Source organism: Gopherus evgoodei, unplaced genomic scaffold (genome assembly GCF_007399415.2).
Source record: "Gopherus evgoodei ecotype Sinaloan lineage unplaced genomic scaffold, rGopEvg1_v1.p scaffold_46_arrow_ctg1, whole genome shotgun sequence".
Classification (NCBI taxonomy): domain Eukaryota; kingdom Metazoa; phylum Chordata; order Testudines; family Testudinidae; genus Gopherus; species Gopherus evgoodei.
The window spans coordinates 1,615,293-1,630,733 of NW_022060067.1; the positions used below are offsets into that span (position 1 = coordinate 1,615,293).

The following is a 15,441-nucleotide window of genomic DNA, read 5'->3' on the forward strand; positions in this document are numbered from 1 at the left end:
AGATTGAGCCAAAGGAGGGGGGCCCGCTGCTGTAGCCACCGCTGTTGTGAGGGCAGCCACTGTTGCGGATGAAGCCATCCTGCAAGCACCTTTCACCTACCCACCCACGGAAAATCCTGTAGGCTGTAAGGTGGGAATAGAAGAACACTGGGGCAGAGGGGGACTTCCTAACCTCCTAATCAGCAGGTAAATATGCCCACTGGTCTGTGATGGGATGTTAGATAGTTTGGGATCTGAGTTACTATAGAGAATTCTTTCCTAGGTGCTGGCTGGTTAGTCTTGCCCACATGCTCAGGGTTTAACTGATCACCATATATGGGGTCGGGAAGGAATTTTCCTCCAGGGCCGATTGGCAGAGGCCCTGGAGGTTTTTTGATTTCCTCTGCAGCATGGGGCACAGGTCACTTGCTGGAGGATTCTCTGCAGCTTGAGGTCTTCAAACCACAATTTGAGGATTTCAATAACTCAGACATAGGTTAGGGGTTTGTTATAGAAGTGGATGGGTAGGGTTCTGTGGCCTGCATTGTGCAGGAAGTCAGACTAGATGATCATAATGGTCCCTTCTGACCTTAAGGTCTATGAGTCTACTCGACCCCCTTCTGCCACCATCAACCATCTCATAGCCGGTGCTGCATCCGGTGGGGTCAAAAAAAATATGGCCATATCGGAAGAGTCAGTTGGGTTCTTTGCGGTTGCCCCACCATTCCCCTCGGGCCTGACCTGCCCTCCAGCTCAGCCACCACTGAAAACTGAAACAAGGCTTCAAAGCCCACCAGGCCCAACCCCCCTTCTAATATGGCAGAAAAGCCGCACTTCTTCTGACTAGCTAGAGATGGCCTATTACTCCACAAGAGGTGGAAGGCCATTGTGTTTGGTCTCAGCAGCACTCGTGGAGCAGGGGAAACACATGGCTGAGGAAATTCCCCATAGATGGGTCTTGAGCATCACAGCCTGGCAGGTAATGACAAGGTCCATTTACGCCACTGGCCAAACCATTCCTCACAGGCCAGCAACCATTTCTCCCAGTTCACGTTCCCCACCTTGTCCCCAACCGAACGGTAGAAGGCCCAGCCATCAGTCTGCCCACTCTTGCAGCCTTTCTCTTCCGCCCTGACTGGTAGGGGGAGTATTTAGCCTCCTTCCCTTAGGCCCTTTAGCATTTCTGAGGAACACCAACACAGCCCAAGTGACTTTGGGCCAGTAGGTCAACCAAGAAGGCTGCCTCCTAGGCCAGGCTGCAGCCCAGCTTCAGGACTCAGAGGAAATGGAGCTCGTATCCCTACCTACAGGACTCCAGGCAAGGCCATCTGGATCAAATGTCCCCTCTTGTGCTCAAGTCACAATAGCTAGTGGGCAAAAGACAGGCTTTCGGGTCTTTGAGAAAGCAAGATAGAGCCTTGGAAGACCCAGAAGGGTTTGTGGCATAGGAATTGTTCTCAGATCCCACTGAGACTTCAACTCAGAATGCAGGATTCTAAGTCCCGAGTGCTGGCCCTTACAACATGGGTCCAATAGGGAACCCCTAGACTTCTGCTGAATTCTAGTGTGGATGATCCTGTGCGGGCAGCCCTGCATTTACTCACCAAGTTGGCATGCAGCAGTTTGCTGCAGCTCCCAGAGGCCTTTCTTAATTCAGACTGAGATGCCAGTGGGCATGTGAGGAAGTTGCCCCTTCAGTCCCAGGCAAGACATGGCCCTTCCTAGTGAAAAGCCAAGTTATGGGGGAAAAGAGTGATGTCAAATAACACCCTGGGGAGATGCCTTCTTTCAATTGGAGGGGAATGGTTCCCTTTTACCTGACCAGGGACTTGAACCCTGGGCCCTTCTGAGGCTCTACCAACTGAACTAGCCAGACTCACATATGCAAGAACCACATTTTGTGCAGAAGAGAATCTAGTCATGAAAATGAGGGCAGGAAACAATACAGAAAACCTGCTACTCTCACTCTCTTTGCAGTCCTAGCCCCAGCCTGCTCCTCCATCCAGCACCCTGATGCCTTATTCTTTTTTTTAGTTAAATATCAAATTCAGGAGAAAACACAGTTATACAAAGCAAAACGAAATCACAAACAGAAATGCTATTGGAAATACAAAAATAAAAAAGGAAAAGGCAATTCCCATCACTTTATCTTGTCTGGGCCATATCTGTATCGAGAGCACCCACAAAGGTCCCTGTGTGCTTATGAGAAACCTGGAAGAACTCATACCACAGCCTGAACATGAAACTCAACTGCTCCCAGGTGCCGCAGTAAAACCCTTTCCCTGCTGTGAAGTTGATGATTTTATGAAAATATGCTAATGAGTGTGAATATAATGTAACTGGATTATGCTTTATGCAAAAGGTCTCCTGTAAGGTATCATTACAAAGCTTATAATCTAGTGTGTGTGTTCATCCTATTTGTATGAACCGATCATTCCTGTATCTGAAACTAGAAATATGAACTATAACTCTGAGCTCCTGTTGTAATGATGCAAAGTGTGGGCCATTAATAGTGGTTTGGACTCTTGATGGTTCCCATTAAACAGGACAATTGACTGGAGATGGCTCTGTCCTGCACCATCTGTGAGTTAGGCCAGGAAGAATGAAGGCTTGGGGTCTCACAGGACATGTGACCCTGTCACCTGGTACAGGAATCCATCTTAAACCTGGGGCTCTTCCCCAGGAGAGAGACAAAAGATTCTTGCCTTGTAGCAAAGCTGTATAAGGGGGTGGAACTGAACAAACATGGCTGCAGTCATGAGACATCCCCTAGCTACCACCTGAGCTGGAACAAGGACTATATCAAGTGAAAAGATTGGGCCCAGACTAGAAATAAACCTAGTCTGCAAATGAAGCTTATTGGAAGATCTCTGAGGGTGAGATTTGATCTGTATTGAGTTTCATACTGTATTAGGCTTGGACTTGCATGTTTTTGGTTTATTTTGCTCTGTGAAGAATGCAAACTCCATAGAGAAGGAAAAGATAATGCCTTAGAAAGGTCTGTGTGTGTGTGTTAGATGAGTGGGAGGGTGTCTAGAAACCACTCTCCTCTAGTTTCTTTTCTCTGATTTCCTTTAGAAAATCTGAAGCAGGGCGCAAAACCCAGTGCCTTCTCTGAGGCTTGAACTCAAGACCTTCAAATTATGAGACTGATACACTACCAGCTGCACTAAGAAGGCTTGAAAAAGTTTTAGTCTCAGTGCATATAGGACCCTCCTACAGCTGTGACTGAGGCAGGGAAGGAGCCAGAGATGTACTGGAAAAAGCAGGGAGCTCTGGTGACCAGAAACTTTTCCTGGCATCTTTCACAGCCGCAAAGAAATCAATTCATGCTGCCGTGAACAATCTACTGGAACAAATGGCAGCACAGGGGGGATGTTTCCAAGATGTGCACTTACTGCCACATTTTAGAACTCATTCTCCTCTTCTGAGTATGGCACTTTCTATGTGAATTAGGCAAAGTAAGTTGGGGAAACTACACAAGGAATAGAAACCAGTGCTCCAGATAAGGGTTGAATTCATAACCCCAGCAATATCCCTCTCTGTGCTAACCAGTTGCACCAGTGCAGGTGCTTCTAAGACAAAGTTGGGAAGCGGGCAGTTATCAGTCTCTGTGGGTCACACCTTTCCCTGGCGATTGTAAGGCTGATGCATCAAACCTAACTCAAGATGTGGCTTTTCAGCCATGAGACTCCAGTACATTTTAACAGGAAGAAAATCTCCTCTATTCTGGTTTAGCCCCATTTGACTCCTTCTATCTGTCTTCTCCCACACCTCCAGTTTCTTTCCTTCCCCATTGGGGCCATGCAGAGAGGAGCCCCAGTCAGTCTCTGTCACAGAGTCTGTATCCCATAAAGAGAGGGAGGGGTCACTCCAAAACATTGATAATGGGGAGGGGAGGGGTGGGCGTGGTTAGGGGGAAAAGGATGGAGACCTAACAGTGGGGCTCAGAGAGATTCCTCCAGGTTGGGGAGATCCCCTGCTGCCCCCCATCAACCAGCTGTGGGAAGAACAACTTGGGATTGCTTGGGGAAGCCACCTTTAAAAACATAAGTGTAATATGCTAGTTACATTTTAAGAAGGCCAAAGCCTCCTCAAACCCAGGGTCACGATCACTGGAATGATTTTCACTTGATATTTTACCAGTCGCAGACATAAAGCGAGTAAAATTACAGTTTCCGTTTGGAGTGAGTGCACACACAAGAATCTGGAGGCTTTTAATTCCTTAGGTTCTGCTGCCATTTCATTTCTGTCCTGTTCCAGGATTTATCATTGTGCAAAGCAACATTATGCCCTTGGGAGTGTCCCCCTGGTCCTGCCTGCCGCCCCTAGGCAATTTAAAAGGGCCTGGGGACCCCCACCACCATCAGCAGCACAGGGGGACTAAGGCACTTTCCTTCTCACCCTCGCTCCATGTGGCACACCACTCCCGGACCGCCTGGCACATCCCTGAGGCCCCTGGGGTGGGGGAGGTCTCTACGCGCTGCTCCCTCCCTGAGTGCCAACTCTGTCAACTGTGGCAATGGGAGCTGCGGGGTTGGAGTCTGCAGGCAGCGGAGCGCTTAGACCCCGCCGGCCCTCCCGCTTAGGGGCTACTGCCAGAGGGGGGTGGGGTGCAGGTTGCTTTTGGGAGATGCCCGAAGTAAATGCTGCACCCCTCACTCTCTCCTGCACCCCCAACCTCCTGCCCCAACCCAGACCCCAAACCCACACCCAAACTTTCTCTAGGGCCCTGCCCCTTGCACACTCTCCTGCACCTCAGCCCCCTGACTGAGCCCAGACCCTGCACCCGAACTCCCCCCAGAGCCTTAGGCAGGTGTGTGTGTGGGGGGGGCAGGACTTAGTCCCATTCTGGGCACCACCAAAAATTACATAAACCTGCCTCCTGTGTCCAGTCCAACCTTCTGCTGATGCACCTCAGCCAACACTCGTGCAGGGTTTGAAGCTTCCATTGCTTAAATTCCAGGACACTGAGGGATTTCAGCTCCCCTTTGCCCAGAGGGAACCTTCACCCCACTCCCAACCAGGTTCTTGTCCATGGGATCACTGTAGGGAGGCTGGGTCTCTTGGTGTCTTTTGTCTCTCTGCGATAGGCCAGGGTGGAATAACTGGGGCGTCTGAGCACCCAGGACCTTCTGTGGGGCTGCCATTCCCCGTCCCCTTCTGTGGTCTCGTCTGTCACTGACTCCAGCCTTTTTTCTATCCATTGTCAGCACCATCCCAAGCAAACTGCGCTCACCTCAAAAAGACAAAGAGTCCTGTGGCACCTTACAGAGTAAGAGACATATTGGAGCATAAGCTTTCGTGGGTGAATCCCCACTTCGTCAGATGAATGTAGTGGAAATTTCCAGGGCAGGTATAAATATGCAGGTAAGAATCAGTCTAGAGATAAAGAGGTTAGTTCAATTAGGGAGGATGAGGCCCTCTTCTAGCAGCTGAGGTGTGAACACCAAGGGAGGAGAAATTGCTTTTGTAGTTGGCTAGCCAGGCACAGAATTCCCACTCCATTCATCTGACGAAGTGGGGATTCACCCACGAAAGCTTATGCTCCTGTACGTCTGTTAGTCTATAAGGTGGCACAGGACTCTGTCTCTTTTTACAGATCCTGACTAACACAGCTACCCCTGTGATACTCAAAAAGAGAGTGTCCCCTGGTGGGTGTAAATCACTGATCTCTCTCCTCTCTGAGCACTGACTGCCCCTCTGTTTCCTCACCTCTCAGTCTGTGCAGATGGGACCTTTCCCTCCACTGCTGGAGGATTCGCCCTTCTCATCTACCATTGTCCCAAGCATCACAGCAGGTGGGAATTTTACATATACTGAGGTTACTTAGGAACAGAACCCCTCCAACCTTCCATGCAATTGGCACTTGCCCTTCACTGAGCAGGACTGAAACTCCTGCAGGGAGACTGGTGGGCCACATCCCCTCCAGGCATGAGCAAAGCAGCAGGGTGAAAAAATCAACCTGGAGATGGCCTCATACATGCAAAGAAGGCCCTCTACCGCTGAGCTACATCCCCAGATGGGCTGTGTGGGCTATGGGTTAAGCTCAGAGCCCTCCTGTTCCCAGCACATCCAGTGACCTATAAGCTTCACGAGAAGCCCATTCCCCTCTCTGAGGGCCAATCTTGCCCTCCTGGAGGTTAATTGTTCATAGGGGTCACTTTGCAGCAGGGCCAGATTCTATGTGTGGGGCAGAGAGAGTTTGTGCCCTGGACTCAGGGTGCAGAGATACACTCAGCCCTCTCCCCTGCATTGGGGGGGAGTGCTGCCACCTCATGCTGGAAAGGCATGATGGTGGTGCGGCTCTGTGAACAGCTCAATCCCTGACCCTGATGGCAGAAATGATCAGATGGATGCTCCAGCTATTTCTAGGATTTAATATTTCCACCTGCCTGTGAAGTCCAGCTATCCCCAGCACATTCACTGTGGTGCAGTTGGGTCACTGCCTCCATGGCTGAACAGCTAAGAATCACTCCCAGGTTCCCTTCTATCTGCAGCAGGGTTAGCCTGTGTTGGTGGTTAATGAGGTGGATCTAGTTGTAAATTGTTATTCATTCCCCACCTTGACAATTCACATAGTCCCTTTCCCATGCAGATTCCCACCACCTCAGTGATCCTGGTAGCAGGGGTTGGGGCCTGAGATTTTCAGGTTTCTTTTACTCTCCACATGGAGTGAACTCAATTTTTTCTCCATCCCAGAAATTCCATGAAATAACAACAGGGGCATAAAGAAAGAGGGGAGAGAACATTGATCCAGACTCTGGGGGTTTGGGCTGCTTTAACTCTTGGTAAAAACATGATCTTGATTCCACGAAGGGAGAGAGGAGAAACCTGAAGTTGACTTTAGTCCCAGGCTGGGGTCTCCTGAACGGTGGGAAACATCCTTGGCTGCTACCCAGGGACAGCAGGCTACTGGCAACATACCAGGGCTGGGATGAGAGGGGAATGTTACATGGACTTTATCATACAGGCCCCATCCTGCTTCTCAGAGCCCACAGATGGGAATCTAGAGAAGGGTGAGTCATTTCTCAGCTGTATTCTCAGGAGAAGCTGGTAGCCGTCCTTGACCAGAGACCCAGGGGAGCAACCACGGCAGTTCTGCAGAGAGCTCTGGCTGCCAGGGGATCCAGCTAGGAGAGGGAGTGCTGGGGGATCTGGAGGGCCAGTCCAGTAGGGATGTTTCAGGAGCCAGAGGTGGCTTTGCTAGTGGGGAGGCGCTAGGTCAGATGTTGGTGGGATGGAGAGGTAGGGACTACAGGATATGAGGCTGGCTAAAATGAAACTGCACAAGAAACCTCCCCCTTTTCTCCAGCTAAAGGCCCTACTTTGGCCTCTCCTCTTTCATAAAAATCTCCATATCTACCCTGGCTCTCAGAAACCCCCTTTCTCCCATGGGTATTTTCATGGTTACTTCCTTTTTTCATGGTCTCGTACAAATATTTTTGCCATGGAAATGATCAAGTACATTTAACATGAGAAAAACAATCAAACAACACATCCGTATCTCCTTCCCCACGCATGATGTGTCTCAATTTATCTACTGAAAAGTCTAGGCAGCAGGGCCGGCTTTAGGAAGCGCGGGGCCCAATTCGAACAGTTTTGACAGGATCCCGGCAGGGATGACTTAAAAAAAAACACTTAAAAAAAACACCTTTCATTTCTTCCATGTATTATTTACATGTATTATTTACTTTCCATGACTATATACATAATAACAAAATTATATATTACATACATTACATCATATTGTATATGGCTCTTTTCTTACTCCCACTTGGGTACTTTCTACCAATATCTCTTGAACTTTTGCCCATATTGATAGAAGTCACCACATTCTAAAAGAATATTAATTATAAATTTTAACTTTCATATTAGGAAAATAATGTATGTTTTGATAGTTGTACAACTGATTTTCTTCAATAATGTTTATTTTATGCCTCCTTCTTCCCCCCAGCACCGCCCGGCCCCGTGGAAACATTGCTCCACCCAGCTCTGCCCGCCTTGCAGAAACAAACCCTCCTTCCTCAGCACCACCCTGTCGAAACAGCTGTGGGCCAAAGAGGAAGGTTTGGGTGTGTGTGTGGGGGGGAAATGGCACACATAGGCAAAAAGAAGTATTCCAATCTATTCATCCGAAGAAGTGGGCTGTAGCCCATGAAAGCTTATGTTGAAATAAATTTGTTAGCCTCTAAGGTGCCACAACTACTCCTGTTCTTTTTGCAGATACAGACTAACAAGGCTGCTACTCTGAAACCTGGCATACATAGGGTGACTAGATCACAGCAGTAAAATAGGACCCACCCCCTCAGCCCCACCATCACACCCCTCTTCACCCCCTAGTCCCCTGCTGACGTGCTGCGTCCCTCCTAGTCAGTCCCCCACCCACCTCCTTTCACTTTCTCCCTCCCCTGCCAGAAATCCCTATCCCTGCCCTAGAACCCCTGCTGGCTCACTGCTTGCCTGTTTGCCCACCTGCCGCTTGCCCCCCCGCTCGCCCCCGACTTGTTGCTGCACCTCCCCTCCTCCAAGTATATAGCCTCATTCAGAGACCCAGGGGTCACTATATTACTGCTCACAGCTGTCAACCAATGCAGTTGTAGATAAATCTCTGCATTATGCATTTTTGTATAACTTTTACATGACTTTGTATTGAACTTTGGTAATATGTTATAGCGGGCCCCTAAGGTAGTATATAAGGTAAAAGAAAAATGTCTTTTTGCTAGAAGTAGAGTAAGATCTTTCCGCCACTTTGTAATCAATTGCCCTATTGAATGAATGAGGTGTGACTGAGGAAGGTGTGGAAGGCAGGCACCTCCAGACAGATGCAACTCTTGGAGAGGGGCTGGGAGCCAGACCAAGGAGCTTTGCCCAGGGCTGAGTGGGATGGAGTTTGGGTTCTGGGTGCAGGCTCCGGGCTGGGGCATGGGGTAGGGTGCAGGAAGGGTGGACGGGTGCAGGCTCTGGGAGGGAGTGTGGAGGGGTGCGTGCAGGCTTTGGGACGAGTTTGGGGGCTGGAGGCGGGTGCTGGGGGGAAGGGACTGCCATGTGGCTTCCTTCCTCCCCTGATGCCCCTCACCATAGCCTCAGTGGGGGATGGAGCTGCCCCTTCCCCAGTGTTTGCAGGAGTGGTGGCTGGGGGGAAACCCAGTCAAACTCTGGTTTTACTCTTTCGCTGATGGGTCACTTAAACCCCTTACAAACTCCTTCCCGCCTCTCTCACTCCCCTTTTCTACTGGGCTTGTTTGATCTTTTCGGTGGAGCCAGAGGAAAACCACAAACCCCAGTGAGAGCAACAGGCTGGAAGACTAAACTGAACCCACCACCCAGCCTAGTCCATCCCAGAGCCCAGGACTGAGGGCAAATGTCTCCTCACCTCCAGGCCACCTGCTTCCACTCCTGGCCTCTCCCAGCACTGCCAGTGATTCTGTGTGGTTGCATCGGGTGAGATTTCAAGCAGACCTCCCAGCCCCCGCTAAATTCACCCCTGTTTTGCACTACTCTGCACCAAGAGCATCTTCCTTCCCTGCCCTAGAGCTGCTGGATGGCTAGAAAGCTGAGCTGGTCTTTTGATTGATCTAGAATATTATCATGCCCCCCCACAAGAAAACTTTAATATCCATACAGCTTTGGGGGGGGGCTATTCGCCCCCCCCCAAGCCGGTCTATTTTATTGTTGCAGGGCAAATGAAGGAGCCGTAGTATAATGGAAATATTCAGCCCCTAAAGCGGTCTTGCTCCAGGAAAAGCAGAGTTGATGGGAAGGAAACTGGTTTGGATAGGAGCCCCAGTCCCCGTCCTTTGTAAAATAATTTGGAGAGGGAATCAGATCACGCTGTGCCTCAGTTTCCCCTTCTGCGGGGGAGGGTAGGGGGGAGATAGAAGTCTCAGCCTGCCTTGCCATGTTGCAGACCTTTCACATTCTCCCCTGTTGATGAATTTGATTTCCTCCTCCAACCCTCCCTTTCCCTCTCACCTGGAGTTCACAGCACTAGGTACCAGCTCGGGGCTTTTCTCTTGGGTTCCATGACATGATCCCGACTTTAGTTCTGAAACAGACACAGGCAGGCACAAACTCACCCTCAAACAGCAACACCCCGAAAACCACAACACCAACCCAATCTTACAAACCTGCGGGGAATGACAGGGTCAGACACTCACCGCTGGGAGCCCCAGCAGCTGCTCAGGTGACTGAGGTCCATTGCAGAGAGTCCTGCCTCCTCGGCGTCTCCCCCAGGTGAGTGCTGGGGGAAGGGGAGAGGAGGCTGCAAAGCACATGTGCCTTCTCCCCCCTCCCCTCCCACCCTGCAACACCCACACGGCTGCCTCTGCCTCGGCCCTCTGCCGGCCGGCATCTCTCATTGCCTAGCAACAACAGCTGCTGCTTCCAGAGACACAGAGCTTTGCTTCCGGGAGACACTGCCGTCCAGGGCCCCCTCAGGCGCGGGGCGTAATTTGAGGGAATCGGGCAAATCGGCCTGAAGCCAGCCCTGCTAGGTAGGCACAGTTAGCCCTGTGTTAGTCAGGGGAGGGATAGCTCAGTGGTTTGAGCATTGTCCTGCTAAACCCAGGATTAGGAGCTCAGTCCTTGAGGGGGCCACCTAGGAATCTGGGGCAAAGTCAGTACTCAATCCTGCTAGTGGAGGCAGGGGGCTGGACTTAATGGTCCCTTCCAGTTCTAGGAGATAAGGTACATCCATTATCTCCTTTTTCTTACTGCACATCAGACCCAGGACTTGCACCCAGCAGTTCTTGGGGCCGTGGGACAGAACTGAGCTTCACTGGCAGCAGTGAGGGAGAACGGTTGGGACTGAGCTGTCTGGGGAATATTTTAATCCTTATCTAATTTTCAGAGGATTAAATCAATGCAGCTTCCACTTCTCCGCCTTTCCCAAGGAAATGATGTTTCTGTGCAAAGTACCCAAACCTTTTAACAATAAGTGAAATGAAATGGCCACATGATGGCAACAGAACCGAAGAAATTTGTTAGTCTCTAGGGTGCCACAAGTACTCCCGTTCTTTTTGAGAATACAGACTAACACTGCTGCTCCTCTGAAACCTAAGAGATGTTCTTGTTCCATGTGCACTGAAGCTGAAAAGGGAGGTGTTTTTTCTTTGACTTCTAGGCCCCCATCTCTAATCCCCTAAAAACCCCTTTCCTCCCACAGCCAGGAATAGAACCCGACAGTCATGCTCATAGCACCCACAACCCTGCTATCTATGATGAAAGAGAAGCTCTGAGACCCCTGTGCTATCCTGTCACCTCCTTACCTAAACTGCCCTTGAAACCCAATGGGGTTTCCTTGGGCAGTTTTGACTCTCCCAGGAAGGGTGTACTTTTACGACCTGGTTCCAAATAGTGCAATTAACCAGCCAGAAGGGGCAGCAGATGTCAGTGTAGGAGCCATTGAAATAACTATGCACTTACTTAGATGCAGACATAACAAGCTCTACGGTCGGTAAACTTAAAGAGACTCTGCTCCTGCTCATGAACTAGCAGCCCACGACCTGTAAACAGCTGCCATTTGGATGCATCTGAAATTTACATGGAACAACAATCTGTATTAAAGGAAGGCTGTCATTTATTAGAGCCCCAATTGATACTGTGTGCACAAAGAGAGGTTTGAATGTGTAACAGGGAGTTTGGTAAATCTTGGTTATTTTATTTTGTAACAGGCTCCTGTCCATCTCCAGTAAAGTTTTCAGTCCCAATGGCAACTTACTTACCAAATGTAATACAGACTAGTCCATTCCTCCCAAGTGGATGTGGTTCTTGTTCTTCTGCACATTGTAGCCCATGGAGGCCAAGGACCTGCAAATGTGTCTTCATGTGCCTTTGTTTAATTGATGAAAACAAACCTAGACACTTAGAGGGTTCAAACTGATTTCAGCAGAGGGACATGTTTGCTAGGTTTTTATGCATTTGCACAGGAAAACATTGAGGGTGTCCATTCATTTCAGGGATCACTATTTTGTGGAGCTGCTGAGCATACTAGGAATAGAATTATTTTACTGAAGGAACAGATTTGTGAGGGGACACTTGGATTTGAACCAAGGACAACTTGAGGAGCAGTCAAACACTCTACCACTGAGCTATACCCCCATGACATTTACCCTCGCAAGTCAGTGATCTTAAGGATTTTGAAGGACAGGCTCTGCCTCAGAGAGCTCCTTTTCTATTCCCAGACCACAGGGGGTTTAAAAATGGGGTTTGATTAAACTTTATATACATGTGTAGACACCACAGCTTGCACACCCACCAGCATAGCTTCCCCCAATGACAGAGCTACCACCTCTCGGGGAGATGGATTAACTGCACGAACGGGACAGCTCTCTCCCCTCCACTTAGAGCATCTTATTTATTTATAAATAGGTGGGAAATAACCTCCTGAATGGACAGGAACGAATCTATCAAATATTGCTGTGTCTGCATTTAATATGGGTAACTGGTCATATTGGGCTGGATTACTAGGACCGTTACCAGCAGATCGAGGGAAGTGATTATGTTGGTGTCACTAGGCATAAATCTAGGTAGCTCGGGAGGGAGGACGATCATGGGTGCCGGTGAAGCCCTCCTGCTCAGGCCTCAATGAACCATTGTTCCTCCATGTTAAACACTTTGTGTAACCTAGTGTAACCTAATGTACTAATAGCTGCAAAAATGTAGTGTTAGCAGTTAGTTTTCGGTTGTAACAGCCAGTTCTCTGCTGTAATACATTGAAGCTCGGCTAAAGCCCGCTCAAGGCCGTTTTAAGATACTGTGTACATGTCTCAGCAGCAGAGAGGGGGGAGGAAGGGGGAAGACAAAAGATTGAATGAGAAAAGATACTGCAGCTGAATGGGAAAGGAGGGGGGAGTGAGAGATTAGCTAGTCAGCACGAAAAAGTTTTGTAGTAAACAAATGGGATATAAAAGGAAGAAACTGCTTGGTTTAGGTGTGCAGGATTTGAGATTGTTATTTCTCCCTTGCACCTTATCTGAGCTCAAATAAATTTGGTTGTTTGCTTCTCCACCCTGGTGTGTTCATTGGCGATACGCACTCTGGGCAATGGACCCCGCTGTTGCTTGCCTCTGGCACTCTATGCCGGCAACAGTTCTTGGCATCCCTGGGTGGCTCGAGGTGAAAATTAGCCTTGCCAGGATCCCTCCTGGTGGTCAACGGATCGCAGCAATGACTGACGCCCAGTGCACACCGGTGACTATACCGGCAGCCTCGGTGGAGATGTGGTGTGAGTGACCCCAGAGGGCACAACAGTGCAACACGCTCAAATAATGGAGAAGCAGTTGCGGGAGACGGTGTGGAACTGGTCCTGGGCGACGGTGAGGAACCGGTCCCTTGGATAAGGTAGGAACAGTCTGGTTCTCTGGACTTTCTCTGTTAGGACCTGGGGACACCCAGTGTCTTCCTGCGGCAAGGGGCAGGGACAGAGCAAGGTGGAGAAGGCACGGTGTACCCCCCTAGAATGCATTCTAGAAAATTGGAAGGTGTTTGGATCGGATCCAATGATCAAAAGTAGGTTACAAAGATTTTGTACAGTAGACTGGCCTCAGTACAAATTAGAGGGTCAGGAAAGGTGGCCACTTGAAAGATCAATAAATTACAGTACGATCCTCCAATTACTCCTGCTTTGTCAGTGAACAGGTAGGTTCTGAAGCTGTTTGTATGAAAAGCTCTGGTAAAAAACAAAACAAAACAAAAAAACCACCGTAGCTCCTGTTCTTCCCCCTGTGTGGTAGAGTGCAAGGATCCAAAAGCAGGTTAGGGATAGTTCGGGGACAGAGGAGGGACCTGTCTAGGAAGGGGAGGCCCTATGTCCTAGTGCACTCTCTCCCTGTTGTGGCTGCCAAAAAATAAAATAAAATAAAAAGATGCAGAATGGTACTGGGGGCCAGTATGAGTGACTGTTACAGGAAGATGCCCAGAGTACCCTGTGAAGCAAAAGCTCGTGACCAGGACTACTCTAATGCAAGCCCGGTAACTAGTGGATCTTTAGGAGGTCCGACCCATGGTGGGCTGACATGGTCTGGCATCGTCCGGTGAGGAAGCTACCTGGGTCTAGGAGTGTGTGTACCCATCTTCCCTCCTCCTTTCCTTTCCACGTGGGCTACTGACAGTCTGATCATCTCACTGGATGCAATCAGAGTAAGCAGCACCGTCTCCCAGAAACTAGCCGATGCTCTTTACTGAAGGGAGGTGTAAGAGGGTCGTGGCCATCCTCGTTAGCCTCTCCTGTGTGCGTACCCTGTAGGGAAAAATCCTTAGTTTATGAGCCACTAGCGCGGACAGGGCACCCTCCCTGTGTGTGTAAGTGGAAAATGGGTGGGGGGCAGTCTAAACATTCCATCTCACCCCCTAAGAGTACCACCACATATTACATGTACGTACATTATGGTTCATCAACCTGCAGGTATTTAGAGAATTGGAATATTTACACGAGTGAAAATCCATTTAAACAATGCCCACTAGAAGGTACTTTAATCTAGATAAGATTATACATCCAAGAGGAGTGTTTAATCACCAAAAAGCCCTAACACAGCGTGAGCAAATTTGTCTATTGAGGAAAGGAATGGGTTAATTTGAAATTCATCTTGACCCAGGGATAAAAAGAAAGTTGCTCTGCGTTCAAGGTCAAGAATCAACACAGACTATGCTAAGTACAAAGAAAAACTGCTTTCAGCCCCAGCTGGTTGTGGAAAGAGGAAAATTGACAGAGGCGAACCAAAGGCAATATAAGTTACAGAACTGAGATTATGTTTGCAAAGCTTAACTGTCCAGTAAGATCCAACAGTGTGCCTTTGTGACCCCGGAGCCGGTGTGGCTTGGTGACACCAAAGAAGCCACAGGCAGCCGACCTGGACTGGAATCTCTGAAAGAGACGCCGCAGGAGATTCCAGGGTGTAAGAAAACAGCCCTCCCAAGAGTGGAAGCATGTTGGAAATTCTGGACAAGCTGTATACAGGATAATCTCCCGTCCACCTCTCCCACTTCTCTGAACATTATACACAGAAGTGGCCATTCTGGATGTACATGTGTATGAATGGGGCTTAGGGCTTGGGGCATTAATGTTTTTCCTGAGTGATGTGGGAGCGTTCCCAACACTCTCCGTTGTTGTTCTATTATTTTATTAATGAAGCTTTAAAATTCAGTTATATGGTGTGTTTTCTTTATCTTCCCCCAACGATCCTGCAGTGTCAGCCTGATCACCTGACATGAGGGATAGATTGGTAACAGAAATTTGTCACAGTTTGGTGAGCAATTAAGAAAGGGGGAGCCCTGCAGAATTTACACCATCTATTTGTTTTACCCTTGTTATTTTATGTTTGCTTTGCTTGGTACTGTTGGTGTTATATGTCGAGAACTGAATAATTAAAAGTTAGCCCTAATAGGATAAGGAAACACTATCTGGTTTTGGTTCTGTTCTGTTTAACCGGTTACTGTTGTTTTTTTGCTCTGTTCATTTGG

General features: G+C 48.9%; 2 non-coding genes across 2 annotated transcripts; both read right to left on the reverse strand.

Moving 5' to 3' along the window:
• Positions 1-3,085: 3,085 nt before the first annotated feature.
• Positions 3,086-3,158, reverse strand: TRNAM-CAU. Its single transcript has one exon. It is a non-coding gene; the product is annotated as a tRNA-Met (tRNA).
• Positions 3,159-12,009: 8,851 nt separating this feature from the next.
• On the reverse strand, positions 12,010-12,081 carry TRNAS-GCU. The gene has a single exon. It is a non-coding gene; the product is annotated as a tRNA-Ser (tRNA).
• Positions 12,082-15,441: the final 3,360 nt, after the last annotated feature.